Below are 18,191 nucleotides of genomic sequence, written 5' to 3' on the forward strand. Positions count from 1 at the left end.
CTGATACAGTCCTAAGTAATATAGAGAAGCCAAACCTAAGCAAAAGTTGTTTAAATAAATATTTCTAAGGAAAGACAATCTAGTAAATCAATTTTTAAATATATGAAATCCTAATATTTAAAAAGGTATGTGTAAATCAATTTGTATGAGTGAGTGCGCATAAAATGATACGGATGTTCATTTTTTAGCTTTTGTTCTTATTTTAATTTTCAACGTTTTTTTTTGTGGTTAATTAAAATTTGTTAATCACAAAGCCTTAATTTTTCTTGTCTTTTTTCTTTGTCCTCTTTTTTATTTTTCAATATTATTTCCTTTAATATAATATAGATGAAAGATACAAAACGTTTATTTAATTATTTCTTTCTTAAAAAAGAATACCTACAATAACTGAATTATACACAAAATTTAATTAAAGATATATATAATAATGTATATTGTTCGTAAATAAGGTCAGATACAAAGCTTTTACTAAATATAGAATTATTATTTCAACTTAAAATTAATGTGTAAGATACAAAACGAAATTGTAATTAAGTCTTTCTCAAAAAAAAGGATATCTACCATAACTGAATTATACACAAAATTTAATTAAAAATACCTATAATTATAGTATATTGGTCTGCTTAATGAAAATTGCGTCTTTTTTTTTTGTGTACGACCAAAATATTCTACTTTGGTCATTAAAAAGAGAATATTTTAATTTAATTAATTCTTTCTTAAATTTTTCAGTCTATTTTCTTTAGTATAATATAGATGTAAGACAAAACATTTATTTAATTAATTCTTTCTTAAAAAAGAATACATACCATAACTAAATTATACACAAAATTTAATTAAAAATACTTATAGTAATGTATATGATACATATATTAATGTATATTGTTCGCAAATAAGGTCAGATGCAAAGCTTGTACTAAATATAGAGTTATTATTTCAACTTAAAATTAATGTGTAAGATACAAAATAAAATTTTAATTGATTCTTTCTCGAAAAAGGATGCCTACCACAAAAGAAATCCTTAATAGTATCACAAATCGGTGATCCTGTAATTTTGTATGGCAAGTGTGAGTAATCATATATTGTCATGTCACAATGATCTTTTTCTTTTACTTATTTTTGGACTTTGGTCCATAACACGTTTTTGGAAAGAATTTTTTCTTTCCATTTTTATATCAGCGGAATATTTCACACCTTTTTCTCTTACCCATATTAGCTAAAAGCATTAATTTCATATTTCAACATAATATTTGTCATATGTAATATTACTCCAAATATATGTTTACGGACAACTCAATTTCGTATTTCATTTCCACCAAAAAAAAATTAAAATAGATATACATATAGATACAAATATACGTATAAAATAGATATATAGATTAGATTTGTCTAAGATCTATTTAGATTATGTATAAGATTCATTAAACTACTTCCATTAATTATATTTCTATTTTTAATTTTTAATAATTAATGTTATCTTAAAATTTTCAAGTGGCTTCATTTTAGCTTGCCACTTGGCTTAATAACATGCTTCACTACTCTCCTTTTAATATAATATAGATATATATATAGATAGATTGAGTAAGATCTTATTTTGCTGCTTGAATTTATTTAATTTTTATACTCAATAAATTTTTATATCATAAATAAATTTTAATTTTATTTTATATTTTAACATACTCCAAAATATAAATAGTGTTGATACCCAATTTTTTTCTATGTATTTTTACATGCAAATACTTTTAAAATAGCATATATATGCATATATAAGTATGTCCAAGTGTTTCAATAATTTTTCTAATTTCTAAAAGATTTTTAAACTGATTTATTGCCCATTTTAGCAGTACAAAAACCAATATTTATTCCCAAAATTATCATTTTTGGTGAATAACTTACTTTATTCTCATATTTATACCAAATATTGCTAGGGTAATTTTGATACATTTTTTACAAATTTATTTGGTATTTTAAAAGATAAATTGCATATAATTGCAATTTTAGCCTATTTTAAGATTAATAACATTTTATAATTATGAAATTGGTTTCAATATTTTTAAATTAATATTTATATATTATTAATTGACTCAGTACCTTTAATTTATTTTCAGAAGTTGTTTTACTATTTTTATAAAATAAAAGGAAAATACTGGCTATTTAAAATCTGGCCCCATTTTATTTCAATTATAGCCCAAATTGATCCCCTAATTGACCCAATTTCAAACCCCTAACAGGCGAACCTAATTTTAATCCAACCCACCCCGACCCAAACAATTTAACCCGCCCGACCTTCTATTTTAATTCAGGTCGTTGATCATTTTGATCAACGACCACGATCATTCCTTTCCTTTTTAATTCACCCACACCCCCTAACCCTAGCTCATTCCACTCAAACAGCCGCCTCTGAATACCCTCTCTATCTCAAACTCTCTCGAAGGTTCTTGAAACCCTAATCGTCTTCTACCATTTTCAACCTCAATCTCACCAGAATCTATGGCCTCTCAGGCCATGGATGGCCTATACTCACCTCCCTCCGCTCTTAAACGCTTGGTGTTCGAAGTTTCGAGGTCTGACCTCGATGGTGTCCGTTCAGATCTTTTCCGATTCAAGGTTCTATGGCCCCTCCGGCCTTGCTCCGGCGTATCCAAGCATTATGAGCCTATGTCTGACTTATCTGACTCAGATCAGACATTTTCCAAGCCTTTCTCGCTTTAGGGTTCTTCTGAAATCCTAGCTATTCGAGGTTTTCTCTGATTTTTTACTTAAATCGGTTCTATATTTGTGCTCTACTTGAGTTCTTAAGCGTTTTCCCCAATTTTTCTTTCAAAATTTACTTCTCCTCGATTTAGGGTTTCTGAAAAGTTCAAAATGTTTCTCCGACTTTTCTGTTCCTTTTTCTTTGTGTGTATTTGTCATGCATGTGCTTCTACTGCTTTCTTATGTTTTTCCACTATATATGTTCTTTTGTGCCTTGTCTTTCTACTGTGTTTCTACACCATGCTCGCATGTTCATCCTGCTGTGTTTTCCTATATGTTTTGTTGATATACTTTTCTGGTATTTTGTGTTCTCCTACTGTATGTATTTTTTACTGAGTTCTTAAGTTCTTTGTTTGCCTTTTACTGGACCTTTGTTTGAGTTTCCTTTAAACATGTTTATTCTACTATTTTCTTAAATGCTATTCTATCTCTTTTCTCTTCTGAACCCTGTTTAAGTCCCTTCTAAAAGGTTTTTCTTAAACATGTTCCTTCTACTCTCACTATGCTTCAAATCAGTTTCTTCACTCTGTTGCTTCAAACTCGCTATTGTATCTGTTTGTTTTCTCATGAGTCTCTGAAAGAGACCTCTGAGCCTGTTTCAATTATTTGCCTCCTCGTCTTTGTGTCTGATTCGAGTTGGGAAACCCAAGAATTTGGAGGTTTTGGTGAGTTTTGATCTTGTGTTTGGACTAGGGTTCTATTTTGGAACTCTTGACTCTCTCAGACTCACCCTGAGTCTGTCAACTAAGTTTGAATTTCTTTGTTTACGACTCTGAACTTTCTCTTCTATGCTAGACTCTTCTACTGATTAGCATGACAGCTCTTCGTGCTTAAGCACGGCTGTATGTTTTTATATGTGTGATGAATTCTTTCTTCCGAAAAGTTTTCCAACTTATGATTGATTCAGAATCCTTTTTTTAGGTTTGATTGATTGTTACTGATCTTCCTTAAGTAAAACCTTTCTTCACCTTTTCTGACTGGATTCATTTATACCAAAATTCAGACTTTGTGATTTACTGGCTGTTAATTGATTTTCTTTCCTTATTTGCACAAACTGTGTGCTACCAGACTTTTGCCTTAAATAAATCTCTGTGCATTTACCCTTCTTGTACTGCAGGTTTTGATCAATCCCTTTCCTTAATTATTTTACCCATTTGAAATCAGAATACCTCAATTAAAGGGGAACTTTTGTAATTGATTTTAAAACTATTCTCCTACCTTATTCTGTTTGCCTTCTATACTATAAAAAGGGCACGACCCTTCTGCACTTTAACACACTCTCAATTTAACACTTTTATACTACTCAAGTATCATAGTTCTCTAATCATAGCATTCTGACTATTTGCTTGCACTTTGGCTTCACAAGACTACTGCTTTCTTTTCTTGTTTCCCTGAAACTGGTATGTTCTAGTTTGATTTTTAGCCTCATCCCAATGTGTTTATTTTACAGCTTTTACACCCATGTCTTCCTTATTGCCTATGTTTAATGTTAACTAGCATATGTTTCTACTGTGAATCCCTGCACCTTCTATGTGTTTGAGTTGAAGTTCAGAACATGGCAACATCCAAGTTGTTGCTCATGTCTGGACTTGATCCCTTAGGGGATCCTAACTCCCAAACAATGTGGCTAACAGGCTGGTTGGGGTGTACCAGCACTCTAATTGCTAGGTATGACCACTAGCTTGTCTTGGCTTTTCCCAGAATCCCCTCTCTGCACTTACACTCTCTCTTAGATTCTAAGTTCTGCCCCTGCCTATGAGCCTTGCTTTGGGACCTTGAGTTCCCTCTAAACTTGGACATTCAAGGGCTGGCCCTTCCACACTGCACTATAACTCAATTCTGCAATATATTTGGGTGTAAGCACTGCCCGGAGTCCACTTGAGACTCTTAGGGAACTCTAACACATCCCAAATAAAAGAAAGGCTTCGGAAATTTGATCTTCGGAGTTGGTTTACTTCATGCTTCAGACAGAAGTCTGAATCAGACTCTCCTTGTTTGGAATTTTAAGTTTCTGGTGTAATTTTTATTCATTTTCTCGGGCTGTAATAATTTGTAATAACTTATGGGGGTTTTAGTGAAAAGGGAAGGGTCAATCATGCATGCAAAAGGGGTAGATATCATGTTCATATGGAGTTGTTATATTTCTGCACTCATATCCTGCTTACAATTGTCGCTTCTTCATTTCATATGTAGAAACCATGTCTATAGGTTTCTGCACTTCTACATTTCATAGAAATCATGTCTATAGGTTTCTGCATTTCATATAGATTCTATGTATATAGGATCTACATTTTCACGTTGAAACCATGTCTCTAGGATCTGCATTTTATATAGAAAACATGTCTATAGATTCTGCATTCCCAAACGCTGCATATCATATAGATAACATGCCTACAGGACTTCCTGAATTCTGCATATGCATCTATTACTAGGCAAACGGTTTATAGGTTTAAACAACAATCAGTATTCTATATGTCGCACCTCCTTTTTACCGCGCCCGCGGGGGCGCGTGGGGGAGTTTTCTCCAATTATAGGACAGTCGAAACGGGATTTATTTAATTTCAGAGTCGCCACCTGGGAATTTTAGGGCGTCCCAAGTCACCGGTTTTAATCCCTGAATCGAGGAGAATATGACTCTGTTATTTATTCTGCGAACCGGAAATCCTGAGTAAGGAATTCTGTTAATCCGGAAGAAGGTGTTAGGCATTTCCGAATTCCGTGGTTCTAGCACGGTCGCTTAACTGTTTTTATTATTGGCTTAATTATCTCGATTTTTATTAAATATATTTTTATCACGTAATTTTACTACCGCTTATACTTATTGTGATTAATGACCCTTCTTTGAATCGAATTACGTGTACGTATATTCGTGTTATAAATTTAAAAATGCGGAATTGTGTCACGCGTACGTGTACACGATAACTTTTGATAATATATTTATTAAACAATCATTTTTTCGAAATTGTGTCGAATCAAGAAAATTTGTTTTTCTTAAATAGTGAACCGCACATCTCGGGTTTTTTATGAAATTGTTTTAACGCCTTTGGAAAAATCCTTTTCTTAAATATTCGCTCGAAATTGCGCGTACGCATAATCCGAATTTGCTTTTAAAAATATAATCAGGGTACGCGAACGCATCCCTAATTGCGCAAAATACTTGTAATGGTATTAGGGATTTTCCACAAATTGTTTATTATATTCATATATTTTTTATGTGAAAATCATGAGAACTCCCATTTTAGAGGCCTATAAATTCTTTGAAAAGAATTCACAATCTATTAAAGGTTGCCCGTCGATTATAATTTCCGAGTATAAATTATATTCATTCCAACTATTCAAATTCAAAGAACAGAATAAAAATATGATTAATACTATTTTTTTTACAAATATGACATATATATATATATATATATATATATATATATATATATATATATATATATATATATATATATATATATATATATATATATATATGCCAAAGAATAAATTGCATATGAAACTGAAAATGAATGATTCATAAAGGGAGGAAATATTTTCCAAGAATTTTCATTATTTTTATTTAGTGCAAATTCTATTTTTACTTACCATTGATTTAAAGTGTTGCAATCTGTGCATGTACATCTCAACTTATTCTCATATACTTGTTTTTAATCTAATAGGCGAAATTATTTTAATTAATTATGCTTATGATTGAGTTGGGATATATATATATATATATAATCAAACCCATTTGATATATATATATATATATATATATATATATATATAATCAAACCCATTTGATTCTCAATCTATATGAATTATTGCTAAGCATTATCTTTCACATTGTATAAGTTCCTAGGCCCTTTATTATTAAGAAAGAGAACAAATCTTCCTGTTGACTTAATAAAAAGATATTGCATACAATATTACTCATCATATTTGACATCGTGAACATAGCGGATTATACTAACGCGTCTTTCAACTATTGATTATAACATAACCAAGGTTTGTGCCAAAAGATAGCAAATTGCAACCAACATCATCCAGCTTTAAACAACAACTAACTTACTAACAAAATAAACCAATAGCGTATTTTTCCTTGATATTTCCATATTATACTATACCTAGCTAACAATACCATAAAGTGTAAATAAAAGCCAACTTTCTACCATGCTTCCAATTTACACAACTCAAAGATAACTAAACTAATGAAATTTTGACATGGATAACATTATTACAAAGTTTTATATGAATTTCAAAATAAGACAATTAACTTGTATCCATCGAGTCGAACTCACTACTGGTTAACCAACATGAAACCAAAGCTGAAATTTTTAACTAAAGAACTCAAATGAATAGAAGACAGTATTACAATTCAAACTTTATTTATTTGTCATGTTGAATCTCTTTCCAACATAGAATTTAAGAGATATATACCTGAAAATGAAGGTAGAAGGAGTGAATTTCAGCAGTAGCAGCAGTAACAAAAATCAGCAGAACAACAGTATTTCCACAGATTTGAGCAATAATAAGACTCGAGGAACCCAGATGCACAGTGACAGTACTTTTAAGAAATTTCAGATTTTTTAACTGAACAAAGAGGTCGAACAAATCTGGACAGATTTAATACAAAAATAATGTTTCTGATTTTGGGACTTAGAACAAAGCAGACTAAAAAGCTTTCAATTTCAAAACACAGAATCAGCTTCAATACTAACTTCCGATGTAGAATTCTGTTTTAATGTTTCTGTTTTCCTTTCTTTCTATCTTCCTTTTCAGATTTCTGTTTCTGCTTGATTTTCCTCTCTTTTATCTGTTCACTCTTTGTATCTCCCTTAAAAATCTCTCTCTAAATCTCCTTCCAAATCTGTCTGAAAACTTCCTAAATCAGTCCCAATTCCCTCTATCTTATACAGGTCTATCCCCCCCCCTTTTTAAGTGCTGCCCGGACCCTTTTTATCTTTTTTAAAAACAGAAAATTTCCATTAAAAATCTGTTTTTTCCACTTTAAATCCCATTAGGCTAACTTTTCCCTGATTTTCAGCAGCCCATACCCTTTGTTTCCCATTATCACACTAAACAATAGCCATTAACTTTCCACTTTCAGCCCACTACTATTAGCACATTACCCTACTGTTTCTATCCCAGAAATACCCTTAAAAATCCTACTGTAATTACAGTCTTTACTGCCCAGACCAAAGACTGCCTAAATCTTAACAGGTTTATCTGAATTAAACTGTTTAGCAGCTAAGAACCAATTCCTAAATCAAAACAAACATTTTGTCTTTTCAATGATAGCTAATTGATCCCACACCCAATGTCTAATAGCTAATGGACAAAACTAAATTCAGATTGAACACTGAACTTGTATACAAACGTATTAACAATACACAGCACTTAACAGAACAAAAATCTGAATTGAAAATTGAATTTAGCATAAGTGCAGGGGCATGGTCAGTATATTGACACTGCCTGAAACTTAATGCTAAGAAATCAACATCATCTTATTGAATTTCAAACAAAGCTGATTTAATTAACGAGTATTAGTCAAACTGATTATTTACAACAATTGTCAACAAACAACTGATAAACAGATTATTTCAAACAGCATTTTCAGAAACAGAATTCTATAATATAACTAATCGACGAACTTAATCGAGTCGATTACACACATTGTAATTAGTCACAACCAACAGAAACAATTCACATTCGGATCAAGTAGATAGGTAGGAGGCAGAATCACGGAATTAAACAAAAATATGCAACATTACACAGGTTACTGAAACAAACATATATAATACAAAAAGGAAATAGAAAAACATACCTCTGAATCTTTAAATTTAACCAGACTCAAACTCAACTTGGATTTGGACTTTTTGAAATCAAACAGACCTTAGTCGAAGTATTTTCAACTGAAAATACTTCGACTAAGGTCGATTAAACCTCAATCCTTCGTTTGAATTGAAAAAAATTTCCAAGATTGGAAAATTTAGGTTTTCAGATCTTGGATTTTAAATCCGAACATTTCCGGGTAAATTCGAAGGGGACCAAATATGACACAAGGGTGAGGGTAGCCTAGAGGTCATTTGGTGTCAGTTTAGAACAGATCTGAGTTTGTTCTTGTTTGGTCCGAATCTTCAAAAGAAGATTCGAAAAGCTCGGAAACGATTCGAGCCAAACAAACTACAGATCCATACTTAGGGTGGTTAGGGGAAGCTATGGTGTCGATTTGGGGCTGTTAGGTTTAGATCTAAGTTTGGCTCGAATCTTCAAATGAAGATTCGAGAACCTTCAGGAAGATTCGAGCCAAGCGGCTAACATATTTAGATAGAGGGTGTTCAGGGGGTTCTGGGTTGTTAAGGTGGTGACCGGCGGCGTTGATGCCGCCGGATTTCAAGCGGTGGGGAATAAGGGCGGCTAGGGTTAGGGGTTTAGTTCAGGAAGATGATGAACAGAAGAGGAGGGGGGTGTTTAGCTAGGGGGCCGGGGTAAGGATATTGGGCTTATATAGGGACGGAGTGGGTTGATGCTGACCGTTAGATCTAGTAGGATGAGTGGTCAGGATTTATTCACTTAACCAAACGGTGTCGTTTGGTTTCCTGCTGGGGTCGGGCTGAATCGGGGCACTGGGTCGGGTAATGGACATCGGTTAAAGTTCGTGGGATCTCAGCCGTTGGTTGGCTTTGATCCAACGATCCCTGATAAACCACAATCAAACGATGTCGTTTTGACTCGTTTGATTTGGACCGGATGCCTGGGTTGTTTGGATTGGGCTGTGGGGGGGGGGAGGGTAAATTGATTTGGGCCTGGATTTTAATCCAGGTCCAATTTTTTTTTTACAACTTGTATATATATTTTTTTATTCTAATTTCATTATTAATTAATAAAATCCTAATCAAAAATTATAAAAACAAAATTATCATTACAATAGTATTAACTATCTTTTAATAACCATTAACGCGTAGATGAAACACTAATCACACAGTGGAATAAAAAAAATAGAACAAAAATGCATATTTTGGTGATTTTATTTAAATTATCTTTCAAATACATAATTAAATCCTATATGCATGCAACATGTATTTTATTTTAATTTTCATTTTATTATGACAAAGTAAACACTTACGGACATAACACAAATATTTAACACCACGCAAATTCAAAAATTATACAGTAAAAGAAATTTATTTTATTTTTTTGATTTATTTTGGAGTAGTTTTCGTAAGGCAAAAAATTACGTGCTCACACTAGATACCATGCCTATAGGACTTCTGCACTTCTATAAATGTTTAAAAATCAATAACGCCAAGAAAACATGCCTATAAGAGTAATCAACCAAATCTGAATCATCTATCTCGCTTATAAGTCTAAAAATCAGTAGTAGCATTGCTTAATAATTGCAGAACTTATGTTTTATGTAACTAATAAGTCCTCTTCTCTAGAATCGGTATACTTCTGCATTAATAGATATCATGCCTATAGGTTTTACCTAAGCAAGACATAAGGTAAATTAGCTATCTGAATCAGACTTCGTTAATTACAACCAGCAGGCAGGTCTGATTCGGATTTCTTATCTGAAGTATGTAATAAACCAGCCTGCCTCACCCTTTTAAGTTTAATTAGACCATAATCAGTACGTGCAAGACATGCTAAACACTCTGTATTTAAGTTGAGGAGGCCTGTTTGAGCCTTTAACTGTTATATGTTTCCCAATAACTGCTCTACGTGTTTTTGATTGTCGCCTTAGATTTTATCCTTTTAAACCCAAAAGCCCAAATCTCCCTTCCCTTTAAGACTGTAGTCCCAAATGCCTCTGAGACTAATAGGATCGGGGCGAGTAATAGCATACAATAAGTAACGAAACCATTCCGCGCTTTAATACCTTAACGGGGTGGGAAAGGGTAGATATGGATATGATGATCGGTGTGCTAATACCACGTGTAACCCCTCTTCTGAGGAGTGATTACCGGGTATTGCATTGATGTGATCCATATTATTTGTAAACCTAGGACCCCCCTCCTTTTTTCTTACTTGTTTGCTTTATTTTCAGAACTTTTTTAACTACTTCAACTTCAGCTTTTCTCTATTTTCTCTCAACTTCAACTACTTGCAACCATTATGTGAAAACCCTCTTTGTATTGGAAACCCTTACGTGTCTATTTGTTGTTCGCACTTAAAGTCACAATTGTAGCATGGCCGGGAACCACACTATTGGATCTCGAGGGGTGCCTAATACCTTCCCCTCGAGATAATTTCTAGCCCTTACCCAATCTCTGGTTTTCTAAATCAAAATCCTTCTTAGTGTCCTAATTCACTTTAATCATTAGGTGGCGACTCTTCAATCCAAACCCAATTCCCAAAAGGGAACTAGTTGTCCTCTCGAATGTCATAAACCCGATTTCGTGAGAAAAAGGGGGCACGACAGCATGGCGACTCTGCTGGGGACATTTAGGCTTTTACCATTTCAGGCTATTATTATGAATTATGCTTCTTTATGCGCAATTATTTGTTTATTTCTTTTAAGCATTCAATTTTCTTTTCGATTGTGAAACTGACTCGTCTCTTGTTTCTCTCACTTGTCTCTTTTACTGCTTTCCTCTATTGCACTCCTTTATGACTGTTTTAAATTATTGTAATTATTACTTTATAACGTTTAAATATGTGACAACTTGTTTAATCATTGCATAAACATGTTTTCAACATCATATTCCACTCGTGCCAAACAAAATACCATAGCAATGCTTATAATGAATGCTTGCGCCCTTCCGATGTTATCACCCCCTAAATCTGGCAAAGGCATATTTGCGGTAAAACCAGTCGATCAACGGTGTAGTCGACGGTTCCGTGCCTTTCCCTCTTGAGTTGTCCGCTCAAGGGTACCAGTCTAATACCCCATAGAAACCCTACTCTATTTAATTGTGCATGCATCATTGTCAAACCTAGCCGAGTCAATTATGTTGTCCGAATAATGACTCTTTAAGATAGCCTTGTCCAAAGTCCACTAGGTTTCCTTGAAACCCAAACGGACACTACCACGTTCTGTGCATTTATTTGGAAAACTAAATGCTTGTTATGCCGATTATTGATATTTAATAGTCGAGTCTGTTGGGGGTAAGGGCCTAACACTTTTGTCTTGCATAAAATGAGGCACGAAGTCCCCAAATTCGGCATGGTAACCAACATCCACCCAAGATTGCTAAGCTGGTGGGAGGACCTTCATTCCAATGATCAGACTCTTGTCCGAAAATACCTAGGAAATCTACCTTCTCTCCTGGAGGTCCAACCCAAGAACAAAATCATAGAAGCTGCTACTCTGTTCTGGGTCTGTGATCGGTCTGTGTTTCGCTTCAGGGAGATTGAGATAACACCCTTGCTAGAGGAAATAGGAGGATTGACTGGTATACCATGGGAGACTCCGGGTTTGTTAATGCCGGAAAATCGCAAGGGTAGAGGTTTCCTCAAGATTATGGGCCTAAAGAAGAATCCAGACTTGACATGTTTGAAGGAGTCTTACATTCTCTTTGATTATTTGTACGAAAGGTACGGTCACAGCAAATCCTACCGTACTTATCCGGATGAGTTTGCCCTTACATCGTTGGGGCATATTCACCAAAGGGTCTTTGTCTTCATGTTCTATTTCTTGGGGATGATAGTGTTTTCAATGAAGAAAGCAAGGATCCACACCAGGCTAGCCATGGTCACCAAAATTTTGATGGAGGGAATTGGGGGACAACCATTTAGCATAGTGCCTATGATCATCGTAGAGATATACCAAGCCCTGGAAAAGTGTCAACAAGGAGCCCCACACTTCGAGGGCTGCAACTTGCTACTCCAACTCTGGCTCATGGATCATCTCCAAAGGGGTGAATATCGGCAAGAGATTCAACATAGAGACTGGGACGATCATATAGCCTTCCATCAACCAAGGCGAATAAACTACATGCCCAACATGTTTGCTCAGCCAGAAGATATCAAGGGATGGGTGAAGCTGTTTGAAAATCTGACTGAGGATCAAATATAATGGATGTTCTAGTGGTTCCCTACTGAAGAGTTCATCGCCTGATCCAGGGACGCACCATTTCTGATACTGATCGGTTTGAGAGGAACCTACCCTTATGTCCCTCTCCGGGTTATGAGACAGGCTGGTAGGAAACAGGTTATACCAAGGATCGACAAGATGAGTCACTTCCGGGCCGACTTCCAAGCTGATGACAGTCCTTATAAGTGCCAAGCTCAGCATATGTGGCATTGCGAGATCATCATGGGGAGAGATACTATCGAGCCAGACAGATACCATGTTGGTTGCACCCCATACTATTCAGGATGGCTGGAGGACAATCACAATGGTCTGGGCCAACCTGGGTTTGTTCGAGGTCACAGAATCATCGATGAAAGGGCTGAAGCACATGTCAAATACAACCAACTGCACAAGAGGATTCGGGAATGTGAAAGAGAATACCACAAGATTCAAGAAGCCCACCAAAAGCTGATTGAAGAATGGAAAGACATGGTTGTCAGCGCCAACAAGCGACTAGGATACTTGGAACAGGGTCTAGTGGAGCTGGAAAGGAAATTCATCAAGAGGATCGAGGACTGCCAGAATGCTGAGGGAAACGAAGGTGAACACCTGGTTAGAGCCTACTTGCTGCTGGGACTTCGCGAGCTGGTGAAGCTGTTCGATGGAGCCAAAAATGCCGAGTCTTGGGAAGGTCCTTCTGGGACCAAATAGATAGGAATTTACCTTTTCGTTTTACGAATGTAATAAGGCCAATGGCCATTAGTGACATTTTTATTTCCTATTATTTAGTGTCATTTTGGGATTCGTCTACTTTTTATCAATAAAATGAGGCATTTAGCATTATAAGATCTCCAAATCAACTTGTCGCTAGGCCTACCTCGGGCACAAAGAGGTTCCCCAAATTAGGACACGATTTACATTCTTGCACTATGTGTTTAAATATCGCAACATTTTTTCTTGTAATCCTCACTGACTTGTTACCTTTTTGTTTTAATTTTTGTTTATTTATTCCCTTCCCCTAAGGTTAGTTCGTGCACTCTGGCATCATCATCATACTCCACAAGATCAAAGGGCCCTCCACCCACTCCTCTTCCAAGTCCTGTCAAAAACAAGAACATAGAAAAGATGGAGGATCTGAACAACTCAACTGAACGGGTAGAGGTCACTCATGGTACTCAGGTCTCCAAAGAAAGTGCGTCCCAACTCGAGCAAAAACTGTTGAAATTTCAGGAGGAACTTGATCTGGTTGGGAACTTAGCGAGCTTATCATTTTCCCTCACCACCCCAGATGTCAATTTTCCTAACGGTTAGAACCCCACACCTCCACAAAATATTTCGAAACCACAAAACCATCCCGCTCCCCATCATCACTGCAATATTGCTGCACTTCCAACAACACGCCACTACTCATCCCTGAACCATTGAACCCCACAAACAACCATCTCCACACTCACCATAACACCCCCATCTATGTGGAAACCATACCACACTCCATTCAACCTATCTTAAGCACATCCGAGTCTGATGATAAAGATTCACTCATCAGGAGTCTAGCTAAAGAACTTAAAAAGTTGACTAGATGAATTCAGGGCGTCGAAGGAAGCAAAGGAATTGAGGGGCTAAAAAATGAAGATCTCTGCATACAGCCCGATGTTGAACTGCCCGAGGGGCACAAACCTCCGAAGTTCGAGATGTTCAATGGTATAGGAGATCCGAGAGTTCATTTGAGAACATAGTGCGACAAGCTGGTCGGAGTAGGAAAGGATGAAAGGATCTGCATGAAACTTTTCTTGAGGAGTCTGAAGGGAGATGCTTTGTCTTGGTACATTAACAAAGATCCGAAGAAGTGGTCGAACTAGGTAAGCATGGCGTCCGATTTCATGGACAGGTTCAGGTTCAACACAGAAAATGCGCCCGATGTGTTCTACATCCAGAACCTAAAGAAGAAACCCACAAAGACATTCCACGAGTATGCTACTTGTTGGAGATCAGAAGCTGCTAAGGTCAGACCAGCTTTAGAAGAGGAACAAATGAACAGGTTTTTTGTCCGAGCTCAAGACCCGCAGTACTATGAAAGGTTGATGCTGATTGAAAGCCAGAAATTTTCCGACATTATCAAACTAGGTGAGAGGATCGAGGAAGGCATCAAAAGTGGTATGGTCACAAACTTTGAGGCTTTGTAGGCTACCAACAAGGATCTACAGTCTGGTGTCACGACCAAGAAAAGGGACGTAAGCGCCGTGATGATTGCACAAAGAACCAAGTCCCTTATCAAATACCAAATCTAACCGATGCCTCCACTCACATATCAACCTACCCCAAATTACCAAGCACCCTCGCCCTCTTACCAAGCTCTACCTCCTACTTACCTATCACCTCCAACGCCCACATATCAGCCTACTTCACCCAGATATTCCAAACTCACACATTTCTACCAAGCCTATAATACTCAACCCTTTCACTATCAATCACCTCCCACTCACCAAAAATTTCCTAGACCCCGACCAAATTTTAACCGCAGACCCCCCAAACAGTATACCGCCATTGCTGAACTGATCGGCCAGCTGTACAAAAGGTTTAAAGTTGCTGGTTATGTCACCCTCATCCCTATTATAACCCCTGAAAACCCTTCTTAGTGGGTCAATCCAAATAAATCATGTGCATACCATTCCGGCATGAAGGGACATACCATTGATGAATGCCGCTCTCTAAAAGATAAGATCCAGACTCTGATCGATAATAAGTTCATTATAGCAAAGGAGCCTACTCCGAACGTCCACAACAACCCTCTGCCAGACCATGAGGGTGGAGGTGTTCACATGATTGAAATAGAGGATGATTAGGATCTCGAAGGATCGATCGGTTTAATCACAGAAGGTGACGAACCAAAGAAGCCAATAGTCACCCTGAATCTGATTGTAGTCCAGACTAAGCCTTTCGGGGATGCCAAGGTAAACATGTCTGTACCACTTGAGTTTGAAGCACCACCCCCCACAAAGACGCCAATACCAATTGAGGTCAAATTTGGGTCTCCAGCAAATGCACCTGCACCATTTGAAGTTGTTGTGTTACCTTCCAAAGTACACATTCCGCTCGGAGTAAAAGTGCCCATTCCGGTAGCAATGTCAACCGTAACACGTTCCATACAAAGGCCATACCATGGGATTACACAGCCGAGGCAAGAAGAAAAGGGAAAGCCATGTTCGGGGAAACTGTTGCCGCACAGGGTATGACAAGAACCGGTAGGGTCTATACTCCGAAACATTTGGCTGAGCCAAGCAAGCAGACCTCTGGTCGACCGACCATCACTAAAACCGGGCCTGATGATCTCTGGAGGAAGATACAAGCAATGGAGTACTCAATCATTAATCAGTTGAACAAAATACCGGTATAGATCTCTATCCTTGCTTTGCTGCAAAGCTCTGATGCACATAAGAATGCTCTGTTAAAGGTGCTGAGTGAGGCATATGTACCGAGCAACATCACTGGAGGAGAAATGGCAAATATGGTAGAGCAGGTATTGGAGATTCACAAGATCACTTTTCATGAGGATGAGTTGCCGCCAGAAGGGTTGAGTCACAACAAGGCATTGCACATCACTGTGCAGTGCGAGGATTATTTCATCACCAGAATCCTAATTGACGGAGGGTCCAGCCTCAACATTTGTCCATTGGTAACGCTCAGAACATTGGGAAAGAGCCTGTATGAGATCAAGGATGGGGCCATCAATGTCAAAGCTTTCGACGGTTCCTAAAGGTCCATTATTGGGGAAATTAGCTTATGTCTGCAAATGGGGCCTACTTGGTTTGATGTTGTTTTTCTAGTAATAGACGTGCCAGCATCTTACAACTTGCTTTTGGGACGGCCTTGGATTCATGTCGTTGGGGCTGTAGCATCGACCCTACATCAGGCAGTGAAGTTCGAGTGGAACCACCAAGAGGTGATCATTCACGGCGACGGTAGCAATCCCATATACAGTCGCCAAACCATCCCAGCGATCGGAGGTAGAAGAAAGATAGGCGGGAAAACCTACCACCACATCGAGCGAGTCAACGCCGTTAATAAGGACAAATGGTGGGACAACAAAATTGAAAGCATATTGAACTGGATGAGATATGAACCTGGCAAGGGACTTGGCAAGAACCTCCAAGGAATCACCAAACCTATCAAGCTGAAGAAACATGGCACCACTTTCGGTCTGGGATACGAGTATACTTGCGAAGAGATCAACAACTGGTCGCCACCATGGCACAGTCCTTACTACCCACTGGAGCAGCCGATACCCCATTTGGAATAGACTTACCAGCCAGCCGATGTCATATATGGGTCGGAAGAAGAGGAAGCACTGGCAACGATGAGGAATTTGTTCCTGGAAGACAATGACATGGATTGTTGTGTCATTTTTGAGGAGGAGGGGGAGGAAGGCCTTTCTATACAAGCCGTAAGCCGAGGAGAATGCCTCAAAAATTGGACCATCCAAACCACCAGAGCTCGGAAAGCCTCAGGGTAGCAAGGCTGAACAAAGCATCATGCACTATCTTTCATTTTTACTAGTTGATTTTCCTTTCGCATTTTTGAATTTTTGCAATAAGATCTTCAATATTCAAAACAGTTAGGGAATTTAGCAAAACATTTTCTCTATAAATCTTACTCTTATTATTTTTCTCCCATTACTTTACGCATACAACATTACTATTACTTATCTTGATGAACCAATAACTGTGACATGCAACGAGACAACGCAACAAACGGACATAGATTCAAAGGAAGATGACATACCAGAATAGATTGTTAAAGAGGTTGAAAATTTTGAGAATAGAGCTAAGTTCAACCTGGATGAGACCGAGATTGTTAACCTGGGAGATGCAGAGAACGTCAAAGAAACGAGAATCAGTGTCCACTTATCGCCATCAGAAAATAAGGAATACACAGAATTTCTAAGGGAATATGAAGACATATTTGCTTGGTCGTATGATGACATGACTGGTCTGAGTACATCTACTGTGGCTCACAAACTGCCAACCAATCCAACATGTCCGCCGGTAAAGCTAAAGCTCAGAAAATTTAAACCCGACATGACTCTGAAAATCAAGGAAGAAGTCACTAAATAGGTCAAAGCTAAGGTCCTCAGGGTAGTAGAATATCTGACATGGTTAGCCAATATTGTGCCGCTGCCGAAGAAGGATGGGAAGGTTAGATTCTGTGTCGACTACCGGGATCTCAATCGGGCCAGTCCGAAGGACGACTTCCCCATGCCGAACATACACATCCTGATCGACAATTGCGCCAAGCATGAGTTGCAATCATTTGTAGATTGCTTCGCTGGATATCATCAGATCTGGATGGATGAAGAAGATGCTGAGAAAATGGCTTTCATTATGCCTTAGGGGATGTACTGCTACAAGATGATGTCATTCAAGTTAAAGAATACAGGGGC

The sequence above is a fragment of the Nicotiana tabacum genome, chromosome 10 (assembly GCF_000715075.1).
Source record: "Nicotiana tabacum cultivar K326 chromosome 10, ASM71507v2, whole genome shotgun sequence".
Lineage (NCBI taxonomy): Eukaryota > Viridiplantae > Streptophyta > Magnoliopsida > Solanales > Solanaceae > Nicotiana > Nicotiana tabacum.